Source organism: Bactrocera dorsalis, chromosome 2, assembly GCF_023373825.1.
Source record: "Bactrocera dorsalis isolate Fly_Bdor chromosome 2, ASM2337382v1, whole genome shotgun sequence".
NCBI lineage: Eukaryota > Metazoa > Arthropoda > Insecta > Diptera > Tephritidae > Bactrocera > Bactrocera dorsalis.
This window is the reverse complement of record NC_064304.1, coordinates 80025594-80049183: the sequence shown is the minus strand read 5'-3', so window position 1 is coordinate 80049183 and position 23590 is coordinate 80025594. Positions and strand designations below refer to the sequence as shown.

Here is a 23590-nt window from a genome sequence, read left to right as displayed (position 1 = left end):
GGACCGACACACGGCTGATCTCTTATATACTGGGACAGTAAATTACTCGTTCAGAAAAGTTCAGATTTTTATATAAAAGCAATTTAAAAAATATTCCGTCCAAAAATAAATTAATTTTTCATTTTACATGTAAATCTATCTCTTCTCTTGTGATAATTTACAAAGTATAAAACAGTACGTATATATGTATTACTGTTAAAAGGAACAAATCAAAAATATTCTGGTAATGGTAAAATAATAATAATAAATATAAAATTTGGGTTCAAGTTGGGGAATGGTTTTCAAATTCCGTCGCCATTTTCAAACTTGTATTACGATGACATGCTCTAAAATTAACATGTACATATGTTTTTATGCAATTTTAATTTTATTGTTAACAAAATAATTAAAATGAAAAACAAGTCGAAAGAACGTAAAACTGCGTTGAAAAGGTAACTAGTAGACTCCAAATGTATCGCAGGCCCTACGATAACTTCGTGGCAACTTAATGTGCTCAGTTCAGAGCATACAACTTTTATTTGAACTATCGTAATTCCGTTATTTTGATATTTCTTACATTTACAATAATTTTGGTGATTTTTTAAAAACAAATTATTTCCATTTATCTTATTAAGTATGGTACACATGTCCGAAAGATACAATTTGATTAAAATATCGTAACAAAACTCTATTTTGGGAGAATTTAATTTATGAAGTGCGTGACATGTAAAGCGTCCGCCAATTGATGTCATTTCAAATGTTTGCTATCAACTTGAAACACACTAATTAATAAAATTTCGCTATATTGTGTTGAGAGTAGATGCCATTTTAGTGAAGACTGTGAAGAAACAACTTTGTAGTTCAATAGAATGAATGGATCTTAATCTCAAAGTTAAAACATTATACATTTATTTATTCGTCGCTCGGAAAGAATAGTTAATTTTACTAATGGTAGAATAGATAATTTTACTAACAAATAATAATATAACTCAACTATTGCTTTCATAAAATTGCTTTACTTTTCTCTAAATTGATAAAGTTAAGGGGTTAAGTGGGTTCCAGATGATCAAAAGAGAGCAGGGTTTACTTTTTATACTCTTGAAACCTGTTGCTACAGAGTATTATAGTTTTGCTTCTCTAACGGTTATATGTATCACCTAAAACCTGTCACCTATCACCTGTCTGTCCGTCCGTTCGTATCTTGATGAAACTTGGTGTGCAGGCTCCTTGGCACAAAAAAACGAGTTCGTAGATGGGCGTAAGCAGACCACTGTCACGCCCACATATTGTCATTAACCGAAAACATATAAAGTGCCATAACTCAGCACTAAATTAAGGGGGTATTCTACTCTAGAAATAAATTTTGAAATAAAAGAAATATTTTATTTTATAATTAAGGATTATATAAAGATAAAGGACAAAGAATTATATTAAGAAGGTTCACACAAAATTTCAAGTAAATCGGTTGTATAGAACTTGAGATAATGCCGGTACCGTGTGGAAAAAAGTAGTTTCGAGAAAAACGCGTTTAAAAAAGTGAGTCTACCTACCTACCGGGCTAGGTACTGCGTCACTAAAGTAACTGTAGCTCTTAAAATAATTTTAATATAATAAGTCTACAATAAATCCATAATTAATTACGCCAGAGACATTAAAATTTACATCCCAGATGGTATGAGTAGGCTTTATAAGGCCTGGTGTGAAAGTTGGGCTGTGGAAGCGCCCACTTTTTGGTGAAATCACATATCTCGGGACCCGACCTCACTGATTTCGCCTATATTTCGTACGTAGCATTATTCTCATATTCCTATAGTACAGTGTGAAAATAGGCGAAATCGGACTACAACCACGCCTACTTCCCATGTAACACAATTTAAAATTCCATTTGATTCTTTAACTTTCCAGTACACAAATTAAGAAGTAATTGATATAACGGAATAAAATTTTGCAGTACTAATTCCCTTAAAGTAGCGCATCTTTTGTTCAAAAATTGTCTAAATCCAACTAAATCTGTTCAAGACGCTAGGTACCGAATACGTGGACCCCAGTATTTATACCGAAAGTATTTTGACCGAAAATATCGGTCAATGTGTAAGACAATGGAATGTCTGTTGATCAAACATTGGTCGAATCGGGTCAATACTTCCCGTAGCCTCCATATACCTAATATAAAGATTTTCGAACTTCCAGGTGACTTTATGCTGAATATATCAGCCAATATTTGAGTTATCTCAACTAAATTGAGAGAGAGTGTTTTAATCATGATAGTGTATCTTTGTGCTAAAAATTGATAAATTTTAGCGAAAACTTAACCTAGGCCCCTTGTAACGATTACCAGTATTTTCGAGCCGGATGACTTTGCTCCAATGATTAGTGATTGTATGAGAGGTACCTTAATGATAATCATTAATGGATAATATCAGATCGATACCAACCCAACTAGCATATACTACATATAATGACTTTCGTTCTTCTAACAAATCGTATGCCGAATTTGTTGGCCAGTGTAAGAGTTATATATGGTATATGTATATATAAAACTTCTTAGATTCCGATCTTCTGGTTAATGTTTTACATTTTAAGGCATTTCTGTGGATTTAATTCTTGCAAGTTGCAAGAATATGAAATGCTCAGTTACCCGAACTTAGCCCTTCCTTACTTGTTTCAATATACTTTTTTTGACAGATCACTCGCGAGTCGTGTTATTTTTGTTGGCATAAAAGAAAAATATTAAAAATTTGAATTTTTAGTAGACTGTTTTCACCATGTGTTGGCTTAAAAAAATAGTTGTTATAAAAACAAGTCGGGAAGAGAAGGGTTAAGTTCGGGTGAAACTGAACATTTTATACTCTTGCAACTTGTGAGAATCAAAGACACTGTTACGTTTTGGCAAACTTTAGATTAAAAAATGTTGTGAAAGCATTTAGCATTCGTTATTCGACGAAATCATGAACAACCAAATTTGGTATGACAAAGGAAAATCATTCTATATAGTATATTCAGGTTCGGGTAATCCGTTGACTAAATTCGCATATTTTCGGCATTAAACAATATTATGTCAAAAATTATATACGTTCAGTAAATTTTGATAAGATATCTTACTTATATTGAAAGATATATACGGTATAAAGCCAACCGGAAGTTTGAAAATCCTGATATTAGTTATATGGGGGAAAGAGTAAGTTTTCATAAGATTCATATTTATTTGAAAAACATAGTCACCGATTTCATTAACATAACTCACATACTGGCTAATATATCCATTATAAAGTCGTAATGTAGTACTTTTGAACTAGAGACATTAGTGATCCGAATCAATCGGTTGAGCAGGTCATGAGGTATGTGATTTGATATTAATGTGGGCGGGCCACCGACCAATTTTTACCCAGATCTCTACAAAGTCTCATACCATATCGGGGATAAAAGTCTCTGGCGTATTTAGTTATTGAATTATAGTGCCTTTATAAGTTTTTAACAAAACCGTTATATGGGGAGTGCGCGGGTTGTTGGTAGGGGTGGTTAAGGAATTTGGCCCGAGCGAATTTGATTAATTTGAATGGTTTAGGAGATATGTATATTTAACCTTTTAAAGAGTGTGCCCCAGTCCCATTTCTTTCAAATTTGTTTCCCATAGATGTCCCATGTTACTGCGAACTCCAATGCCAATTGTGTTCTATACTTATCTTCATTTAGTTCTGCGTTATGGTAATTTTATAATGCCCGATTTTGCCTAACTGCAATACACAACCGTCTTACGATACCAAGTCTCATTAAGATGACCCAATTTTTACTCAAGTTTCAGCTCGCATAGTAGGACGGAACGGACTACGTTCCTGATTTGAATTCATCTCTTCATCCTGATCATAATTATACATAAATAATTTTATATCTAACTGGATTAGTTTTAGATTACACAAACAACAGTTAGTTTAACGAAGCAAGAGCACAGAAAACTTTCGTTGAATGACTAGATAACGATATTTCAAAGTTGTGTGTCCATCGATTAAAAAAAAATTGAGTTTTGAGATAAACTCATTTAAGTGTGTGCCTGATGGGCGGAATTCCGATCTATTAGAAATTTACTCGGATCACTTGGAAATTTTAGCAGAATATTGTATATATACATTCATAAATAAGTTATATTATGTAAACCGTTTTTGACATTTTCATCCCACGTAACCACTTAAGACAAAGCAAGCCTATTTTGAACGGTCTTTGTAAATACAAATGTATGTACGATATTTCATATACATTTGCAAGTATACATATATTACAAGTTCATGGAAAATTTCATTCACTAAACAAAAAAATCTAGTAGTTGCGTAGATATTTTCGCTTTCAAATATTCCACACCTTTCCATAGTTTACTATAATGCATATACACATACATACATACAATGCGCAGTAAATCCGAAGTGTCAATAATTAAACGCTAATGATTGCCCACCCACAACACATGTGGCCGTACCCCCTGTTGGAAAATTTTTATCCGGCTGCACTCAAATCAGACAATAAACAGAGAATATGAAGTGAAAGTAGAAAACTCGTATTTAGTACAAGACTTAACATTGGTGTAAGTCATAAGAAACATATGAGTATTTGAAAAGTATGTTTAAATAAATTCACATTTCACTCATTACATGTCAGAAGTTCAAGTAAGCACCCAATTTTGTAATGCAACTACGAAAGCTCTCCAGAAAATTCCACACTCTCAAAAATTGCATAAATGGCATACCTAACTTGCCAGGGTCAGAACCAGGGATAATTACAAAGCTTATGTAATAAGCGGTCTAAGGCAAGTTTTCACCCTCCTTCAATTTTATTAAAATAACTCACACATTTCCCGATATATGCAGTAATAACTGGAAGTTGGAAAATCTTTCTATGAGGTCTAAAAAATTATTGATCCGATTTAACCCATTTTTGACACAGAGGCATACTATTTTTATACTCTCGCAACAAAGTTGCTAAAGAGAGTATTATAGTTTTGTTCACATAACGGTTGTTTGTAAGTCCTAAAACTAAAAGAGTCAGATATAGGGTTATATATACCAAAGTGATCAGGGTGAGGAGTAGAGTTGAAATCCGGATGTCTGTCTGTCCGTCCGTCCGTCTGTCCGTCCGTCTGTGCAAGCTGTAACTTGAGTAAAAATTGAGATATCATGATGAAACTTGGTACACGTATTTCTTGGCTCCATAAGAAGGTCAAGTTCGAAGATGGGCAAAATCGGTCCACTGCCACGCCCACAAAATGGCGGAAACCGAAAACCTATAAAGTGTCATAACTAAGCCATAAATGAAGATATTAAAGTGAAATTTGGAACAAAGGATCGCATTAGGGAGGAGCATATTTGAAAGTAATTTTTTTGGAAAAGTGGGCGTGGCCCCGCCCCCTACTAAGTTTTTTGTACATATCTCGGAAACTACTATAGCTATGTCAACCAAACTCTATAGAGCCATTTCCTTCAGGCATTTCCATATACAGTTCAAAAATGGAAGAAATCGGATAATAATCACGCCCACCTCCCATACAAAGGTTATGTTGAAAATCACTAAAATTGCGTTAACCGACTAACAAAAAACGTCAGAAACACAAAATTTTACGGCAAAAATGGCAGAAGGAAGCTGCACCCAAGCTTTTTATAAAAATTGAAAATGGGTGTGGCGTCGCCCACTTATGGACCAAAAACCATAACTCAGGAACTACTCGACCGATTTCAATGAAATTCGGTATATAATATTTTTTTAACACCCTGATGACATGTACTAAATATGGGCGAAATCGGTTCTCAACCACGCCTTCTTCCAATATAACGCTATTTTGAATTCCATCTGATGCCTTCTCTGTATAATATATACATTAGAAACCAATAATCTTAGCGGAATAAAACTTTACTCCAATACGGTATGTAAGCTGAGGTATCCCTTGTGGAAAAATTGTTGTGATCGGACTATAACTTTTCAAGGTCCCTGATATCGAACACGAAGAACTCAGTGCCCAACCTAACCTAACCTAATTTTTCTCCGAAAATATCGGTAAATCTCTCAGAATTTAATTTTAATTAATTTTACAGCAAAATAAAAAAATATGTAAATGACGGATAATGAAATCTCGATTATCACTTTATCGTGCGAGAGTATAAAATGTTCGGTGACACTCGAACTTAGCCCTTCCTTACTTGTTAGAAAAAGATTTCCTCCGAATTTTTATAATATATTGTATCTCACAGATTGACTGATAGTTTTGATAAAAAGTTCGCAATTGGAACTTTGATCCACATATTCGGTAGCTGGAGACTGGAGAAAAATTTAGGTCCGATTTGGACAATTTTTGGTCATAAGGTAGCCTACTTTAAATGCGATATTCGGGCATAACCTTGCGCTATGGAGCGGGGGTAAAAATTGATTTGGTACGTGACATTCCTTTCACATTTCTATGCAACGGTGCAAAAATGGTCGAAATCAGACTGCAACCACGCCAACTTCCTATTTAAAAGAAATTTTAAATTCCATCTGATTCAATTCACAAACCAAACTTTGCACCAAAAGTTCCTTTAGAGTGTTCCAAACTGTGACCAAAAGTTATTCAAATCCAATTAAAAGCTGTTGAAGCCTTTATATTGCTTATATCAGGTAATATGTAATAATAAGAGAATATGTTTTGCTCATAACAATGTGTGTTTGTGCATAAAATGGATAAAATCGGGTTAAAAATTGACCTAGCGCCCTTTTATCTAACTAATATCAAAAATTTCGAACATCCGTCTGACTTTACTCCATATGATTGGTGTTGGTATGTGGGTTACCTTAATGTATCTCATGGAACATTTAATTAGTATTTGTATAAGAAATAAAAAAACTTTATTTTGATTTTGTTATGCCAGTTTCTTTTACAGCTATTTATATGCTGTAGTGGTCCCATGCAAATTAATTTATGCCAAATTTGGTAGCAAATAAAACAGTTTCTCTTACAGGAAACCTGAAAGAGAGAAATTCGATTTCTTTCGACCTATTCTCAGAATAAATAATCAAAGTTGGTAATTTGTTGGATCTCTAAACTGGCATAAGTATATAGAATTGTGAGCACCCTAATACCGTTTGAAGACATTCGTATAATACCGAAACGGAAAAAGTATTTTAGGCATTTTTGACTTGAAGATGGACTGATGTGCTTTTGTTCTTCATACTCCCAATTTTAAACCTTTATATACATATATGTGTGTATGTTCGTATTTATGACCCCATATGTATAAAATGAGTGTGTCAATTTAAATGTACACAAAACGCATTACGTCGACCTGTCGAAAATATGAAAATTTATTGAGCATATCCTTTGAATAACCGCGTACAGATGGTGCCTAAGGCGATTTTGTGGTTATCTAAGTGACAATAACACAAATTTACTCACCGTCATTACGTAATTTTGATTCCACTGTATGGACTTACATGTGTACATACTGAGTTCGGGTGTAACTGAATGTTTTATACTCTTGCAACTTGCAAGGGTCGAAGCTGGCAACTTACCATACGTACGAGTATACACAAATGTTGGAAAAAACGCTTTAAAGTATTCTGATTTAAACTGTATAAAAATAATTCTCAATCTTGCTCCAACTTCTTGAAATTTTGAAACAATATGGATGGTGAGACTGATGTGGCCTCATGAGCGGAATTTCCAAAGGATCTATCTCCTAATCTGATCGATTTGAAATTTTGGGATAATATTTAAAACATATGGTACTACATACTTAACAAAATAAAAAATACAAATTCGATTTTTTGAAAATTTCAAACCCACTTAACCCCATAGTAAAATACATGGAGAGTAATGTAAGAAATAATGATTGCAACAAGAAAAAACGTTAACTTCGGCTGCACCGAAGCTAATATACCCTTCACAGGTGCATTTCTTTTAGTAACTATGTGTTCAGTTTGTATGGAAGCTATATGCTATAGTAATCCGATCTGAACAATTTTTTCGGAGATTATGTTATTACCTTAAGCAGTAATCCATGTCAAATTTCGTGAAGATACCACGTCAAATGTGAAAGTTTTCCATACAAGAACTTGATTCCGATCGTTCAGTTTGTATGGCAGCTATATGTTATAGTGGTCCGATATCGGCAGTTCCGACAAATGAGTAGCTTCCTGAAGAAAAAATGACATTTGCAAAATTTCAAAACGATATCTTAAAAACTGAGGGACTAGTTCGAATATATGCAGACAAACAGACGGACGGACAGACAGACAGACGGACATGGCTAAATCGACTCAGCTCAACATACTGATCATTTATATATGTATATACTTTATAGGGTCTCCGACGCTTCCTTCTGGATGTTACAAACTTCGTGACAAACTTAATATACCCTGTTCAGGGTATAAAAAAGATTTCACATATTCAGAATTGATTTAATGTTATTTGGTTGCCTAAGCAATCTTCAAAAGTTTTTAAAACCGTCCAAATATTTACCTAATATCCTAAACGCTATTTAATTTGATTATAACGGATAATTTTTGTTTTATACATACATGCATTTGTAGGTACATACATATGTACGTATATGTATGTATGTGTAATTGCATGTGTCCATGTAGCACTCTTGGTGTAAATGTCGTTTTATCTTAGTACTGTCGTAAAGATAACAATTGAAGCGAAGAACTTATTAGTTAAAGAATCATACACACGCGCTCAAATAAACTTAGATGTATGTACATACTTATGTACAAATGTAATCTGGACTAGCGCGCTGTGATAATTAATGCTGCTTATCAGCAGGGCTTATACCGAGCACTTAACATAGCTCGCTCTTTATCCATTCGAACTCTCACACAAAGTCTCAGTGAAGTTGTACCGTTGTCTAAATTGAATTTCTCTTGCGTTCCATGCATTTCCATTTGTTACATTCGACACTGTGTCGAGTTAAATCCACCCACTTCAGCAGTGCGAGTAGGCCGTCCTACACATACACACTATCTATGTACCCATGAATATATGCAGGTATATACCTATGTACATACATATATTTATTTTGTTTGTATGGAAGTGTGTGCAGGAATTTATGTGCAGAATTTAGTATTTGTACTTTACATACAAGCGGACAAGCTTACATGTGTACATACATATGTATTGTATGTGTGTGTAGATATGTAGCGGCAAGCAGACCGCTTAAGATTCATAGCAACTTATTTCGTGGGTGAGGTCAGGATTAATTTGAGTTAAACACTAGCGACTGATGTGAAAAGGAATGGAGAATGTGGCTGATTCCGTACGGTGGCTATAAAAACCGATGGCGTTAACAGCGCCGCACAGCGCATCTTAACAAAGCAGATGTGTGTATGTGCTTGTTTGTGCTTGACAGGAACGTTACTAAACGGTCAACCTGGACAATTCGCCCACTTCCACTCGCACACCTTGGAGACCTCATTAAAGTCAATTGGCATCGATTTGGTTGCTAGTAAAAGCTCCCTGTGCCGAAACACGCCAAAACACTCACAGATCATCATTTAAGCAACGTGTGATGTCCTTAACCGGAATTCGCTAGACGTTAACTGGCTACCCCCTTTCACCCTTGTTGTTGCTGTTGCTTTTGTGCTTTTGATAAACGCTAAAAAACTGCGAACGATATTTTCAGGGACTTTAAACGCATTTATAACACTTTTGTTGTCCTCATAGTCATAGTCATCATTGTTGTTGTACGGGTCTTTGTAAGCGCTATTTTTGCTGTTGTGGTACTAGCATTTTATGTCGTTCGTGTCATAAAAACTTAACCCATACAAATTTCGCAGTGACTTTAGTATTGCTTTCGCAGTTTTCGACTGCCGTGCCTCGCGTCGATCTCGTCGCGCCCTTTCGCTGCTTGGATCCTACAACGGTTTCCCGGTTTTTGATCAGCTATAAGAGACTTAAGTTCAACCGTGTACGTTACATGCATACATACGTACACTCACTTATACATGCCAGCAATACCAACAACATGCATTGTTGTTTCTGCTGCCGCCGTTAGTTGGCAACGATACAATGCTGACGCGCCTGGGCTAATGCTTGCTAGACTGTGGCATCGTAAAAGTCGAGCAGATTTTACGAGCGACAACTACCAGGGTGGCTCAACTGCCGCAAATACGGGCTTATGCTATTTTTCTTCATCTTATCGCATCCTTCATCATGACCGTTGCAGTCATAAAAATCGGAAATTGCATTGCGATGCATGGCTCGGTTGCTTCGGTGGCTTCGCTTGATTCGGTTGCATTAGTTTTGAGTATGCAAGCAGCCAATTTAATTGGTGTGAGATAAATCAACGGTAACGCTGCTTAATTGTATTCTGGCGTATGTATGTATGCACGCATTAGAATATGTCACTTCACTTGCTTTTACTAGTGTGCCGCTCTCACAGACATATCCCCATGCATATGTACGTAAGTGTGAGTGTAAAGCTTGTAAAGAATTGAACAAATGCCTAATTTCTGCTAAGCTGTGTTAATTTACCACCAGTAAACAGAAGTGACATGCTTCTAAGCGGAGTAATTAAAAGAGAAAATCGATGTGATTCTCCATACAACGAAGTTGGCAATGGGAACATGCAACGATATACATACATACATATTTGCTTGCATTTGTGTATACATCTATGTAGTACATATGTGTGTATGTATATCTCGTATCTATACGAGAATGTTTTGGATGAATGTAAGAATCTTACCAAGCTTCGCAAACTATCTACAGACTACCTCAGAACTACCCATTTGCCAGCTCAAAAATTCGGTTAATTTATTGGCAACAAGTACCGACAGCTTTGAAAAAATCGATCTGCGACAGCTCTCGAGTTTATAAATCACATCTATACATGTTATCCAGACTTAGTTTTTGTAGTCGTTGGGTTGCCCGCGGTAGTTCGTTATTACGTACTTAAAAATATTAAGAGTTATACTTTTATATAAGTATAAATGAACAATATGACAAGACTCTCCGTCGGTGCAAGCTATAAAATGGATACAAATTGATAGGAAACTCTTATTTGGTACAACGATTCTCTTATGTAGGGGCATCTTTGGTTTGAAAATTTTGCATAGGTGGATGTTTTCGAAACGGTTTTTAAACGAAAAAATCTAAAAATTTATTTTTTGATCTCTAAAAGGTGAATAATTCTAAACATTAATTTTGATTTATATAATATCGTGCCCAAAACTGATGTGCGCATAAGAAAAAGCCCTCATGATCTTTTAAATCCAATGCATCTTCTTAATCCAAGTAAGCCAACATTTTGTTGAAAATTAATGGCTTTTAAAGAAGGTTTGTTGCAGATTCATAACTTATTTTTGAATTGAAGGATCATAATTGTGTCACTAAATGAGATGAAGAATATGACTTGTTGTCGGTAGTAATCAAAATGTACATCATATCATATCTGTGCAAAGTGGGTGCCCCGCCAGTTCACTTTTGACCAAAAACAACGACGAGTTGAAGAATCGGAGCAGTGTTTGGGGATGTTCAAGCGAAATTAACCCGAGTTTTTGTGTCGATATTTTACAATGGAAGAAACAAGGCTCCCTATTTCACTCCGAAGTCTAATCGACAGTCATCCGAGTGGACTGCACACGATGAAAACGCTCCAGAGCGCGGAGAAATGCTTACAGACTTTTGCTTTGCGATGAGAATAGAGTAACTATATCGTAGCGTTATTGGATCGTTTAAAGGGCGCATTTGAAGGAAAATAAAGTGTTTTTCACTAAGACAATGCACCAATATCACAAATCAGTAAAAACGATGGCAAAAGTCTATGAATTGGGCTTCGCATCCTCCGTATTTGCCTGATCTGACTCCAGCAACTATTTCCTGTTCTCAGATCTCAAAATAATGCTCGTTGGGAAGGAGTTTTCCCTCAAATGAAGAGGTGATCGCAGACTCTGAGGCTTATTTTGAAGCAAAGGAAAAGTCGTACTACAAAAATGGTATCGAAAAGTTGGATGATCGCTATAATCAGTGTATCATTCATGAAGGGAACTATGTTGGAAAAAAATAATAATTTTGTTTGAAAAAGTGTTTTAATATGATCTGTTAAGCAGCAAATTAAGATGCAAATAATGAGGGACAGCTATTGTATTAAAATTCTTAAAAAGTCTATCTAAAAAAATCTATCAATACTCAATACTCTCTCCCATATACCTAATATAAGTTCTTCAAACTTCCGGAAAATTAACTAAGCTTATAATATTGGATATACCATAACATAGTTTGATGCTGAAAATAAATGAAATCGGTCTACGAATTACCCAATACCCATATACGAGTAGCACTACATATTTTATTATAATGTTTTAGTTCCAGATTTAAGTTGTTATGCCTTTTGCCTTTTAAAAAAATTCAAATGAAAAGGTCCAAACTCGTTGAGGTGTTTTGAAAAGTAGTCATGATAACACCTTCTAACAATTTCGACTACTTACTACTAAAGCTAAGTTGTCAACATATTGCATTTCTTCTTTTCATTCCACAGGAAGCTTCAAAATTAGTACAATTGAATATTAGCCAAGCACGTCTACTAATCTAGTTTTCGCACTAAAAAATAATATTCGAATACGAATGAAAGTTAAAGGTCTAAATGTTTATTTTAAAAATCAACTACATCTCATGAACTATTTGATCGATTAACGTCAAATTCATATTTGAAATACTATCTATACGATCTTTTAGCATTGTTTGAAACTTTGAATGGCATCAGATTATTTGGCCTTATTTAAGACAGCTCGAGTATTCACGAAAATATCTCACTTAGCTCAAGTAATGTAACTCTGGTCCAAAGATGCTCGAAATCAGTCTTAAACGTTTCTAGTTGTCATACATCGTATTTAAATCTCCACACTTTACCCCCCATATTAGTTAGTAAGAGATATAGTATCTCAGCTGGACAATCTGCTTTTGCAAGTATTTTGTTAAGTTTTGAAGTAAAGAAATAAATTTAATTATACGATAGCAAAAGGTCCTGAAATTGATTTTAATGATATCATTGATATTTGATGTAATCAAAAGCATGACAGTGCTTTTATACATACATATGTATATGAACGTGATTTCTTAGCTGTGATTATTTTTCATGTAACCGCCCTGTTTAACAATTAATTTTATTCTATGTGTGAACCGGTAGAAACTCGTGAATTCTTGACACAAAATTGAGAATTCATAGCATTTACAATCAAAAAATCACGAAGAAGCATTAAGCTCCAGAATTGGTGAACGTGCTACACTTGTTCGTGCTGCCTGCTCAAGTGGTATATTAAGGAACATTGCATATTTTCTTTTTCTTTGCAGCATTCAACACTTTTCTTGGTTATCGACAACACTTAAGTACGGTAGTATTTCTGATAAACTGTATGTATATATGTATGTGCGTATGCACCCGTTCGTATGTTGGTGAAGACAGCTTCTTAGTCATGGCATCACGTGCATTTGGCAAAAGCTGTAAAATGAAATTCATTTGTGAGCGACAACGCTAATAAAAGAGCATGTCACAGTTTTATTGCAACGCCCACATCCTCTCGACACTCATCCCTCTCATCAGGAAATTCAAATATTTCTCCACTTTATTTTATATTTGCGTTTCACTAATATTGTTAAAAAAAATAAACACATCTCAAGTGTCATTTACAGCGTGATCAAGAGCTAGTCGTGGAATACCAATACCTTCTGAACTGCTATCTGGAGAATTGTATAAGTCCATCAGAAGCATTCCTATTTTAAGACGATTATAGCTTAACGTCCTAGTTTCCGAAATTCGGACTAAGCTAAAAAATAAGTTGCAGACGCACCTTGTATATCTCTTGTATTTTTAAAGAATTCACATTAATAATGTTGAAATTACATTCATTGTTCTTTCTTATTGTTTTTATTGTTCTTCTTGTGATAATTTGTAAAGAAATGTTATGATTCTTTGAAATTATCAATAACTTGAATAACTGAGCCAATGCCAGCGTTGTAATAATAATTGAATAAACTTTGAAAAACATTTTTTTCGAATCCTGAAAATCTTAATTAAAAATAAAACCGAAAACCGTTTCGAAAAATTAAAAATAAATTTTTAATTCAAACTATCGGAATCATAAATACAAAAAATTAATCCCAAGTTAATAACTAAAAATTAAAAAAATTAAATAAATTTGTATTTTTTCGCGTATTTCTAATTTCATGAAATAGAAGTGTATCAAAGCCTTCATCCTTAATACTGTAGGGGTCAGCAAACTTACATGTTTTTTCAATGTTTTGTTTTAGTTTTTTTCACATATTGATGAAACCTAATGTGGACCAATCAGTCATCCTTGGCAAAAAAGGAACGCGTAATCGGACCACAGGCACGCCACTAATCGAAAACGTATAAAAGCCCATAGCTAAACACTAAATTAGGATAAAGAACTTTTATTTGGCGCAGTAGCAAGAGGCACCTATTGGTCAAAATTTTTTAAAAGTGGGCGTGACCCCGTCCCCTAATACGTTTAATGTACATTTTTTCCAAAGGGTTCCATGGAAGGCGCGGTAAAAATTAGGCAATGGGCGTGGCACCGCCTCCCACTTTTGGGTGAAATATTATATATCAAGAACCGTCCGACCGATTTCATCTAACTTTAGTCCGTCGCATTCTTCTCACATTCCTTTGCACGAATAATGGCTTAAGAGTATGTCACCTTATGGCAAAAATTGTTCAAACCTAAAAAAATTGTTGAAGCCCCTAGGTATCGAATATGTGGACCACAGTATCAACAGTTGACTTCTGACGGAAAATATCTGTCAATGTGTGAGATATACAATTTAAATTCAGACAGAAACATTTCCTGACAAAAATTATTCTGTGTATCAAAAAAGGGGTGGATTGCGTCAATACTTCCCTGAGCCCTCGTATACGAAAAGATTTTCGAACCTTCTGGTGACTTTATACTGGATATATCGGCCAATATTCGAGTTATCTCTATAAAATTTACAAAACATATTTTACTCATAACAGTACATATATCCTTGTGCCTAAAATAAAAAAAATTGGGCGAAAACTAGACCTAGTCCCTTTATAACTATTATCAGGATTTTTGAACATCCGGTTGACTTTGCTCCATATGATTGGCGATAGTATGTGAGGTATTTTACTGAAACCCAGGGAACATTTCTTTAATATGTGGCATGATAATAGTTAATAGATAAAGTCGGGTCGATACTACTCCTACTCTTTCTGACAATTCTTATGCCGAATTTGTCAGTCAGTGTATGCGTAAAATATTATATGTATATGTATGTATGTGTGTATAAAATTGCTTGGATCCCGATCCGCTGGTTGACGTTGTACATTTTAAGGCTTTGATTCTTGCAAGTTGCGAGAGTATAAAATGTTCGTTTGCACCCGAACTTAGCCCTTTCTTAGTTGTTAAAAAAATGTTTCATTCACATTTCTTAGATGATATTTGATATTTTTAATTAAATTCCATTAAATTTAAATGTATTGGAAAGAAAAAGGTAAACGCTAGGGTTTATATAACAAAATCAAGTTTCCGGAACAGATTTCCAACGTGTTTTCCTAGGGAATTATACTAATTTTGCAGTCCCTTACTACCAATCGGCTACATTTTCTAATTTTACATCTTTGCTATTACTTAATTGTCTGGACACTATATTTTTTCGCTATGAAATTGGCTCAACGTTAGTATAAGTATGCGGTTGTGAAGCTAAAAAACTGGGAACACCACAACAATGCATTCATTCGGTAGCAGGAGACGAACCACCGGCGTGTTAATATGACAAAATTCAGAAGCATAACCAAAGCGTTTCGTTCCAAACTGCCGATCGCTGATGATAATGCATGGACAAATGAATGGTTGGATGGATGGATGGACCTCTGGTGTAGCAAGTGCTGCTCCTTTTTGTTGTTATTGCTGAGTGGTTCATGCTTTATTGTTTCCATACAAATCATGCAAAAATAAACACGCGGCAAAATGCTGTAGAAGACAGAAGCAAGCAAAACTAATGTTGCAATACTCTCTGTGCCACCATACGAGCGCAACTGGCGGCTGGCCGCCGGATTGTGTTGGTTTCATTTTAGCACTCCTGTTTGCAGTTACAGTTGGATGCATTCGTAGCTAACAGCTAGAACTAAAATAATTTTAAACTTAATTTTTATGGCTTTTGCATTAGAATTTGCACAATAAAGGAACGCGACGTCCCCAATGCGGCTGCTTAGTGGTAGAAAATTTATGGGCACTACAGTATATAGTATAGGGTACGGAGAGACACTCTTGACTAGACATGCATGCTTATTTATGTATGTACATATGTATATATACATATAGTATATCTAATTATATATATATAATCTATATATATATATATTATACCTTGAACAGGTTATATTAAATTTGCCACAAAGCTTATAACACCCAGAAAGAATCGTCGGAGACCCTATGAAATATTATTATACGAGTAAATGAATAACGTGACGAGCTGAGTCGATTTAGCCATGACCATCTATCCGTATATTCATTTATATCATTTAATCGCACTTGACCCTCAGGTTTTGAAGCATCGATTGGAAATTTTGCACACTTCCTCCTCTCCCAAAGAAGATGGGGATTTGTCGGTACCAGCGATTGTGAATCATTATACAATACTTGTAGGGTACAGGTGGCATACAAACCGATCGACTAAAATACCCTCCATGTACAATCTCCGAATAAATCGTTCAGATCGGATCACTATAACATATAGGTGCCATTCAAACAAACCGATCAAAATCAACATTATTTTTATTAAGTAACCTTGACTCGACCTTAAGGTTATTTAAGTTTGTTTCGTGGTTAGAAAGAACTACCCGTTTCCGTTGGAGGGTTACGTTCTAAGAATTAGTTATACAAATAGTTGGTATCAAAAGTGTAGTTGTGAAGTTTTAGTGTTGGTTTTTTTTCCTTTACATATATACAATATATAAATATTAGGGTGATTTAATAAGACGAAGGAATTCGATGGATTCGGCTATTCGAAAAAAACGTGTACCGTGTAATACACTGTAGCCTAAGCAAAAGAAAACTCGTACAGTTATTAATTAATTTAATTATATATTTTCACAATATACTTTACAACAAAATAATTATGCATAATTTACTCTCCGTTACGATCGCAAAGTGATACACTACCATATACTACGTATGTGTGCATTCAGCGTTCCTCAGGTTGTCATGCCTTTATTAGCTTTACGGTGTTACATTATGAAAAACAGCTAAGTTTCTGGAAACTCGAATAGAATTAGAGCGAAGAGAGCCAGATGCATTGACGTAACACTGCTTCTTATATGAACGAAGTTTTTTATCCAAATACCTATAGCGGAAGAAGAAGAGATAGTGATCAAAATACCCTTATAGTGACTTGCCGTGAAACCTCGTATTTGTTGGGTCAATTTCGACAGCTTTATGGCGTGAAAGAATATTGCAATTAGCCCCCAGATGTGAAAAGGTTTATTCTGACAATTTCATTGACATTTGCTCTTATACTGTAAAGTGAACAATCGGATGGAATTGAGAAGTTCAAATTGGAGATATAGGATTTTACAACGTCCATAGCTCAATTTTTACACTTGCTCAAAAAAAAACACCACCTCACCATCTTAGTTGTGAAATTAAATGCTTGTGGTGTATTTAATCAGTGTGTTGTCGCATTTTCAAAGTGTATGCAGAAGTGCTGAATAAATTTCTTCTTGACTTAGCTTCAGTGGTTTGAAAAATATGAACATTAAACCATTTAGGTGGTGGCAAGGAACACATGTTTCCTTGCTAATGCGATCCCCGTACCAAATTAAGGTTTTTATCTTAACTTAGTTCTTAGTAATGGCTTTTATAAGTTTTCATTTAATGGTGTATTGTTGGCGTGGTAATGGTCCGATTACTCTCATCAGTAATACCACCCTTGTAGTAACAAAAACCAAACTCTATAAGTCACTCACAATTCCCGTCCTGCTATATGGTGCAGAGGCTTGGACGATGTCAACAACTGATGAGTCCACGTTGCGAGTTTTCGAGAGAAAAGTTCTGCGAAAGATTTATGGTCCTTTGCGCGTTGGCTACGGCAAATATCGAATTCGATGGAACGATGAGCTGTACGAGATATACGACGACATTGACATAGTTCAGCGAATTAAAAGACAGCGGCTACGCTGGATAGGTCATGTTGTCCGGATGGACGAAAACACTCCGCTTGGAATATCCAATTGGCGCCACGTAGCGAAAAGAAGAAACAACTGGCGCGAGGTTGTTAACTCGGCTATAATCGCGTAAGCGGTGTCTACGCCAATTAAGAAGAAGAAGATACCCCCCTTGTGTGCTAAGGAACGCGTGTACCAAATTTCTTCAGGATATCTACACTTTTGCACAAGTTACCTCTTGTACGAATGGCCGAACGGACTATTTTCAACTTGTCTCTTTATTCCGATAATGTCTATCTCCATTCGTTTTACGATTACCACCAAATTTGGTATTTTATTATTTTATAATATAGGCCATAGGCTCACTTAGGTTTATTGCTATATTTAACATCGCTTCAACTAAAATTATATTGAAATCATCCTCAAATATCTGTTATATACTCAACCGAAGAGACTAAATTTAATATATTGAGTTGCTGTGGAAAACGTTAACCAAAGAACTCATTATATCATAGATATGAGGTGTAGGCAAAGGTCTACATAAGCGTTGCAAATAACGCAATAAAAAATAATTTAATTAATTTCGTTTTATTTTGTATTTCCAAATATGGGAGTAAAAAAATTAAATCCCACAATCCCAACATCGGGATTAAAAATTAAATTTTTAATTCTAAACTTTTACATAAAAAATTCCCGACTCTGGTCTACTTCAATTCCTTACGTACACATAATGAGCGCTAAGCCAATAATATATTTTTTTAGAAAAATACTCCACTTAATTTCATTATTTAGGCCAACCTAAACAGCTTGAAGACAGAAGGAAAGTCTGAAATCACTATATAGGGTAAATTGGGTGGAGAGAAAGGCCTGGACTGATTGCATTAACTTTTGACATTGCTCAGGGATACTCGACCACATAGTTTCAAGCAATTCTATTAAAATATATATATCTCACACTGAACGACATATTCGTAATAAGGTTGGTTAGAATAAAATATAATCAAGAAGTATTTGGGAGTTTAAGTTACACGTAGACCAATTTCAGATATTTTTCGCATTAAAATATAGTACATTCAATATACGTTCTGTTAGGGGTACTATTGAGCAGATTTTATGCATTTTCAATACCAATGCTCTCTAAGATACTTCACATATTGACCAATATATAAGGAGTAAAGTCAAACGAATGTTTAAAACTTGTAATATTAGTTATATGGGGCCCAGTGCCAGAAATCATTTTGACCTTTCATCTGATTTAAAACGTTTATGTTGGACAAAATGTCTAATGAAATTAAGCGGACTTTTTTTAATATGGTGCAAAATATTCTTATGAAACTAGCTGTTGAAATTATTTGTCCTTTGCAAATTTGGGTGATATAGCATACATGATTTGGGAAATATGTACATTAAACCTATTAGGTGGCAAGGCCACGGCCACTTTTTAAGCAATTTCAAAACACAAGTGATCGTCGTTATTGCGTTCGTTGTGCCAAATAGCAGTTTTGTATCTTAATATACGGCTTAGTTATGTCAATTTATAGGTTTTCGATTAATGACGTTTTGAGTGTGTGGTAATAGTTCGATTACGCCCTATGTCCATCTACGAACTTCTTGTGTACCAAGTTTCATCCAGATACTTTAACTTTTACTCAAGTTACAGCTTGCAAAAGCGGACGGACGGACAGACACTCACTTGGTTTTCAAAACATCTCTTCATCGCTATCATTTATATATGTATTTACATATATATTACACTGTATGTCTATCTTTTAGCGCTAAATATACTGTTAGCATCTTATTCATGTTCACAACATATTTTTCTGAATCCATTTGAAGGAAATCTCAATAAAATTGTTTTTATAAAATCCTTCGAAAATTGAAGTTTCGCTACATTGTGGGATTAGCTCAGTTAGGATTTTTTTAATTTCATGTTCGAGATTTAACTTCGGCACAATTTCATAGGCACTTAATAGATCATTCCCCAGGTAATTTATGACATTTCTTTATCAAAAGTGCCCTGGGCACACAAACTTGGTAACCTCAAAATATGTATCTCAACTTTCTCAGATCTAACGATTTAACGGCCTGATTGATCTGCTTAAGGATATTTTCTGAAAACAGTGTTGATTTCGTTTTTGGATGGAAATTTTGGTCAAATTTGGAATCCTATTGATTATGTTCCTGTTTTGTGTCAATAATAAAATTAGTCTTCTAACTATTTCACAAATTCAGTTCTGACCTAACCCAATCAGTAAATACATTGGAAAAGCTTCTGTCCCAATCTTTGTAGCCTAACTCGGGTAGTGAATTTTTAATGAGCACACGAAATTACATATACATGTATACTTATATTATATTACATGTATGTATATATATAATTTGTGCTGTTGTTAAGAAGTAAGTTATGGTTTAAGTACGGTACATAAGTCCTTCGTGGAACGCAATTTTCTTAATATGGCTATTGTTCAGGCGAAAGAGTAAAGTGGGAGAGTAGAAAACGAACGAAAGTATATTCTCCAATATCCTTCAAAACACAGATAAATTTATTGTTGCGCAACTGACGAATCGTATGCATTTCTTTTCATGATTTTTACGAGTTTCGGCATTTAAAAGTTTGCTTCCGTTTTGTGTTTTTAGTTTGCCAGCGCTTTCATTACATGGCTGCAGGAAAGCGCAAAAAACAATAACCTAAAACCCAGGAACGAAATGCAAGTAGTATCGCCCAAATTTTGCGTCGAGTAAAAGTAATAAAAACTTGACTGAAATGAAATGAAAGAGAAATAAGAAAATAAACGCATTTCATATTTGCACGCAAGCATTTGCAGACTTCCACTCACAGACGCACACACAACCACTCCTTCACCGGAATATGCGTACATGCACCGTTCATATGTACATACATATATGGCATTTTATGCACACGTATGCACACTTAAGCACAAATACACGCATAAATTTATTAGTATTTTTTGATGCGCTTCTTCCTGCCAAAAATCGAAACGTGGCTCGTCGCTTGGCGTTGGTGTTGGTTTCGGTGTTGGCAGACGGTTTGCTTACATAAACTATTTTGAGCAAAATTTGCTTCCGTTTTACGACTCTTTGCATGTGAGAGTGCACATTTTGAGTGTGTGTAAATTTAAGCGCTTCTTTCGGCCAAATGTAATTTGCTTTCCCTAACTATCACCATTCTAGAATTTTGGTGCATTCGATGCACAATAGCGGAATTGCCATATCTTCACTTACCCTCTCAGATTGCTGGTACTAAGTGTGTGTATTGCTAATATGTGGCCTGGTGCACCACAGTGAAATTTATTTCAATAAACGAACGATATATATTTAAAACTAGAAAAAAACGCTAAATCCGCCTGCCTCAATGCTATAATATCCTTCACAAGCTCAGTTTTCCTTGCAAGAACCTCACTTTTATCCATCATTTTGCATGACAGCTATATGCTATAGTGGTCCGATCTGAGCAATTTCTGCGGAGATTGTATAGTTACTTTGGACAATATTCCATGCTTAATTTCGTGGATATGCTTTGTTAATATGCTATGGCAGTCCGATATCGGCGGTTCCGACTAATATAAAGCTCTTGAGGAGAAACAACACCTGCAAAATTTCATATCGATATCTCAAAAACTGAGCAACTAGTTGGCGTATATATGGACGAACAGACAGACAGACATGCCTAAATCGATTCAGTTCGTCAAACAAACTGTCAGCACAAGTGGAGCAAACTTGCCTTAATTTGTGTCCCGACGCAGGCGCAATTGTAATTCGTTGCCATTTTTAGCGGAGAAAAACACAAAATAAACTACTTGGTTTGAAAGCCCAGTTTGAATTCCGTTCTGAAATAATATAAAATGCACGTTTATGTCTAAAATAAATATTTCCAAGATAACTTGCGAGTTCATCCAAAATAAATGTAGCGAAGAGATCTGTAGAGACCACCGCTATGCTTTTCATTTAAAATGGGTAGCTGAAACATATTTAGGATATTAAATTTATATTTTTCAAGTCAACAATTTTTTAATATGAGGACTTTATATGAGAAGTCTGCATTACCTTCTAATTTTTAGGTCAATTTCTCTTACATTAACATATTTATCTATAATCCATTTTCATCGAAAGAATCATTTAATTTTCAAATTAAATTATGCTCCGGGAAAGTTCGCAACAACAGACACTGTGCGTTGGCAATAAAAATTTATGTGCGTTGCATGTAGCTCTATGCCTGGCGGTGTGTGCATGTAGACTCGTACTCAAACATAGAGTGACGTGAATCCGTCTTCACGTCTTGTGGTATTTACCCTATCTGCGTGCGCATCTCTTTTGCGATTGTGCGATGTCGATTTATTATTTTTATTGCAGCTACGTTTTACGATTTTGTAGCTAAAATGCATTCCGTCTTCCTTGCGCCATCAACTTGAAGAACAAAACCAGAAATACAATTATATTGGCCACAATAACTGAAAGGCTACGTATTTCCGCTTCCAAGCACCTTCCACATTGTCGCTCTGCATCTCCGTCCCTCTACTTTATTTCGTAAATTAATACAAAAACTTTGGGTGCAATTTTAATATCTTCGAAAGCAGCAATGCAAACTGCATTTATACATATGTATATTTGCGTTTTGTGGCAAATGTAACATGAACTCACATTAATTCTACGAATTCACCGCACAACTGCAATACATACATACCGTTAAATACCTATGTATTCATATACCATATGTAAGGATTAAAGTTTAAAAATTCAAGCACAAAAATAAAGATATGTATGTACATATGTCTGCAGATTTATGGGACAAATTTTATTATATAAAAAAATATTTTGTTTGAATGGCGTTTTTGCTTAAATTTTAAATAATTGAGACAAGATCAGATCAAATTTCTTCAAATTTCTTTGATAGAATGATACCTATAATAACTTGTTAGTTGGAGAACTAGTAATCAGTGCCCAAGTATTGAAGAAAAAATTAAATGAACCAAGAGAGACGGAAACTAAAAACTGTATCCAAAGAATGCTTCATATTCCTTTTCAAATAGTAGTAATAAGCGGTAAAGTTGTGGTAGCTGCAGGGAGCACATTAAACATTTATTCGAATGTTTCGAGAATGGAGGACGGAGTTGGTGCAGAAATATACTGCCCTCAGTTATGCCTAAATCAGTATTTTAAGCTGCCATCCCACTGCAGTAGAATTCAAGCAAAGCTTTTTGCTGCTAAGAAATCCTTAGGGTTAGTCAAGCCAATACGTGGACAGTCAATCAGCTATATCGTGTGCATATCGACCAGAGGTATCTTTGGAAGCAGGGCAGCAGTGAAGAGTGTCGCCAGGAACAAGCGACGTCATTTCTGCTTAGTTCTAAGCCACAAAGAGGTCAACGGAATAGTGGACGAAATTGCCAATAGTGATGTAGGGTTGTCATTTGAAAGCGTCTAGAGCACCGAAA

At 35.1% G+C, this 23590-nt stretch overlaps 1 protein-coding gene across 9 annotated transcripts in view; it reads left to right on the top strand.

The window, feature by feature from the left end:
• LOC105226634 (protein doublesex) overlaps positions 1-23590 on the top strand; it is a 138375-nt gene that overhangs the window by 69067 nt on the left and 45718 nt on the right. The window lies entirely within an intron of this gene.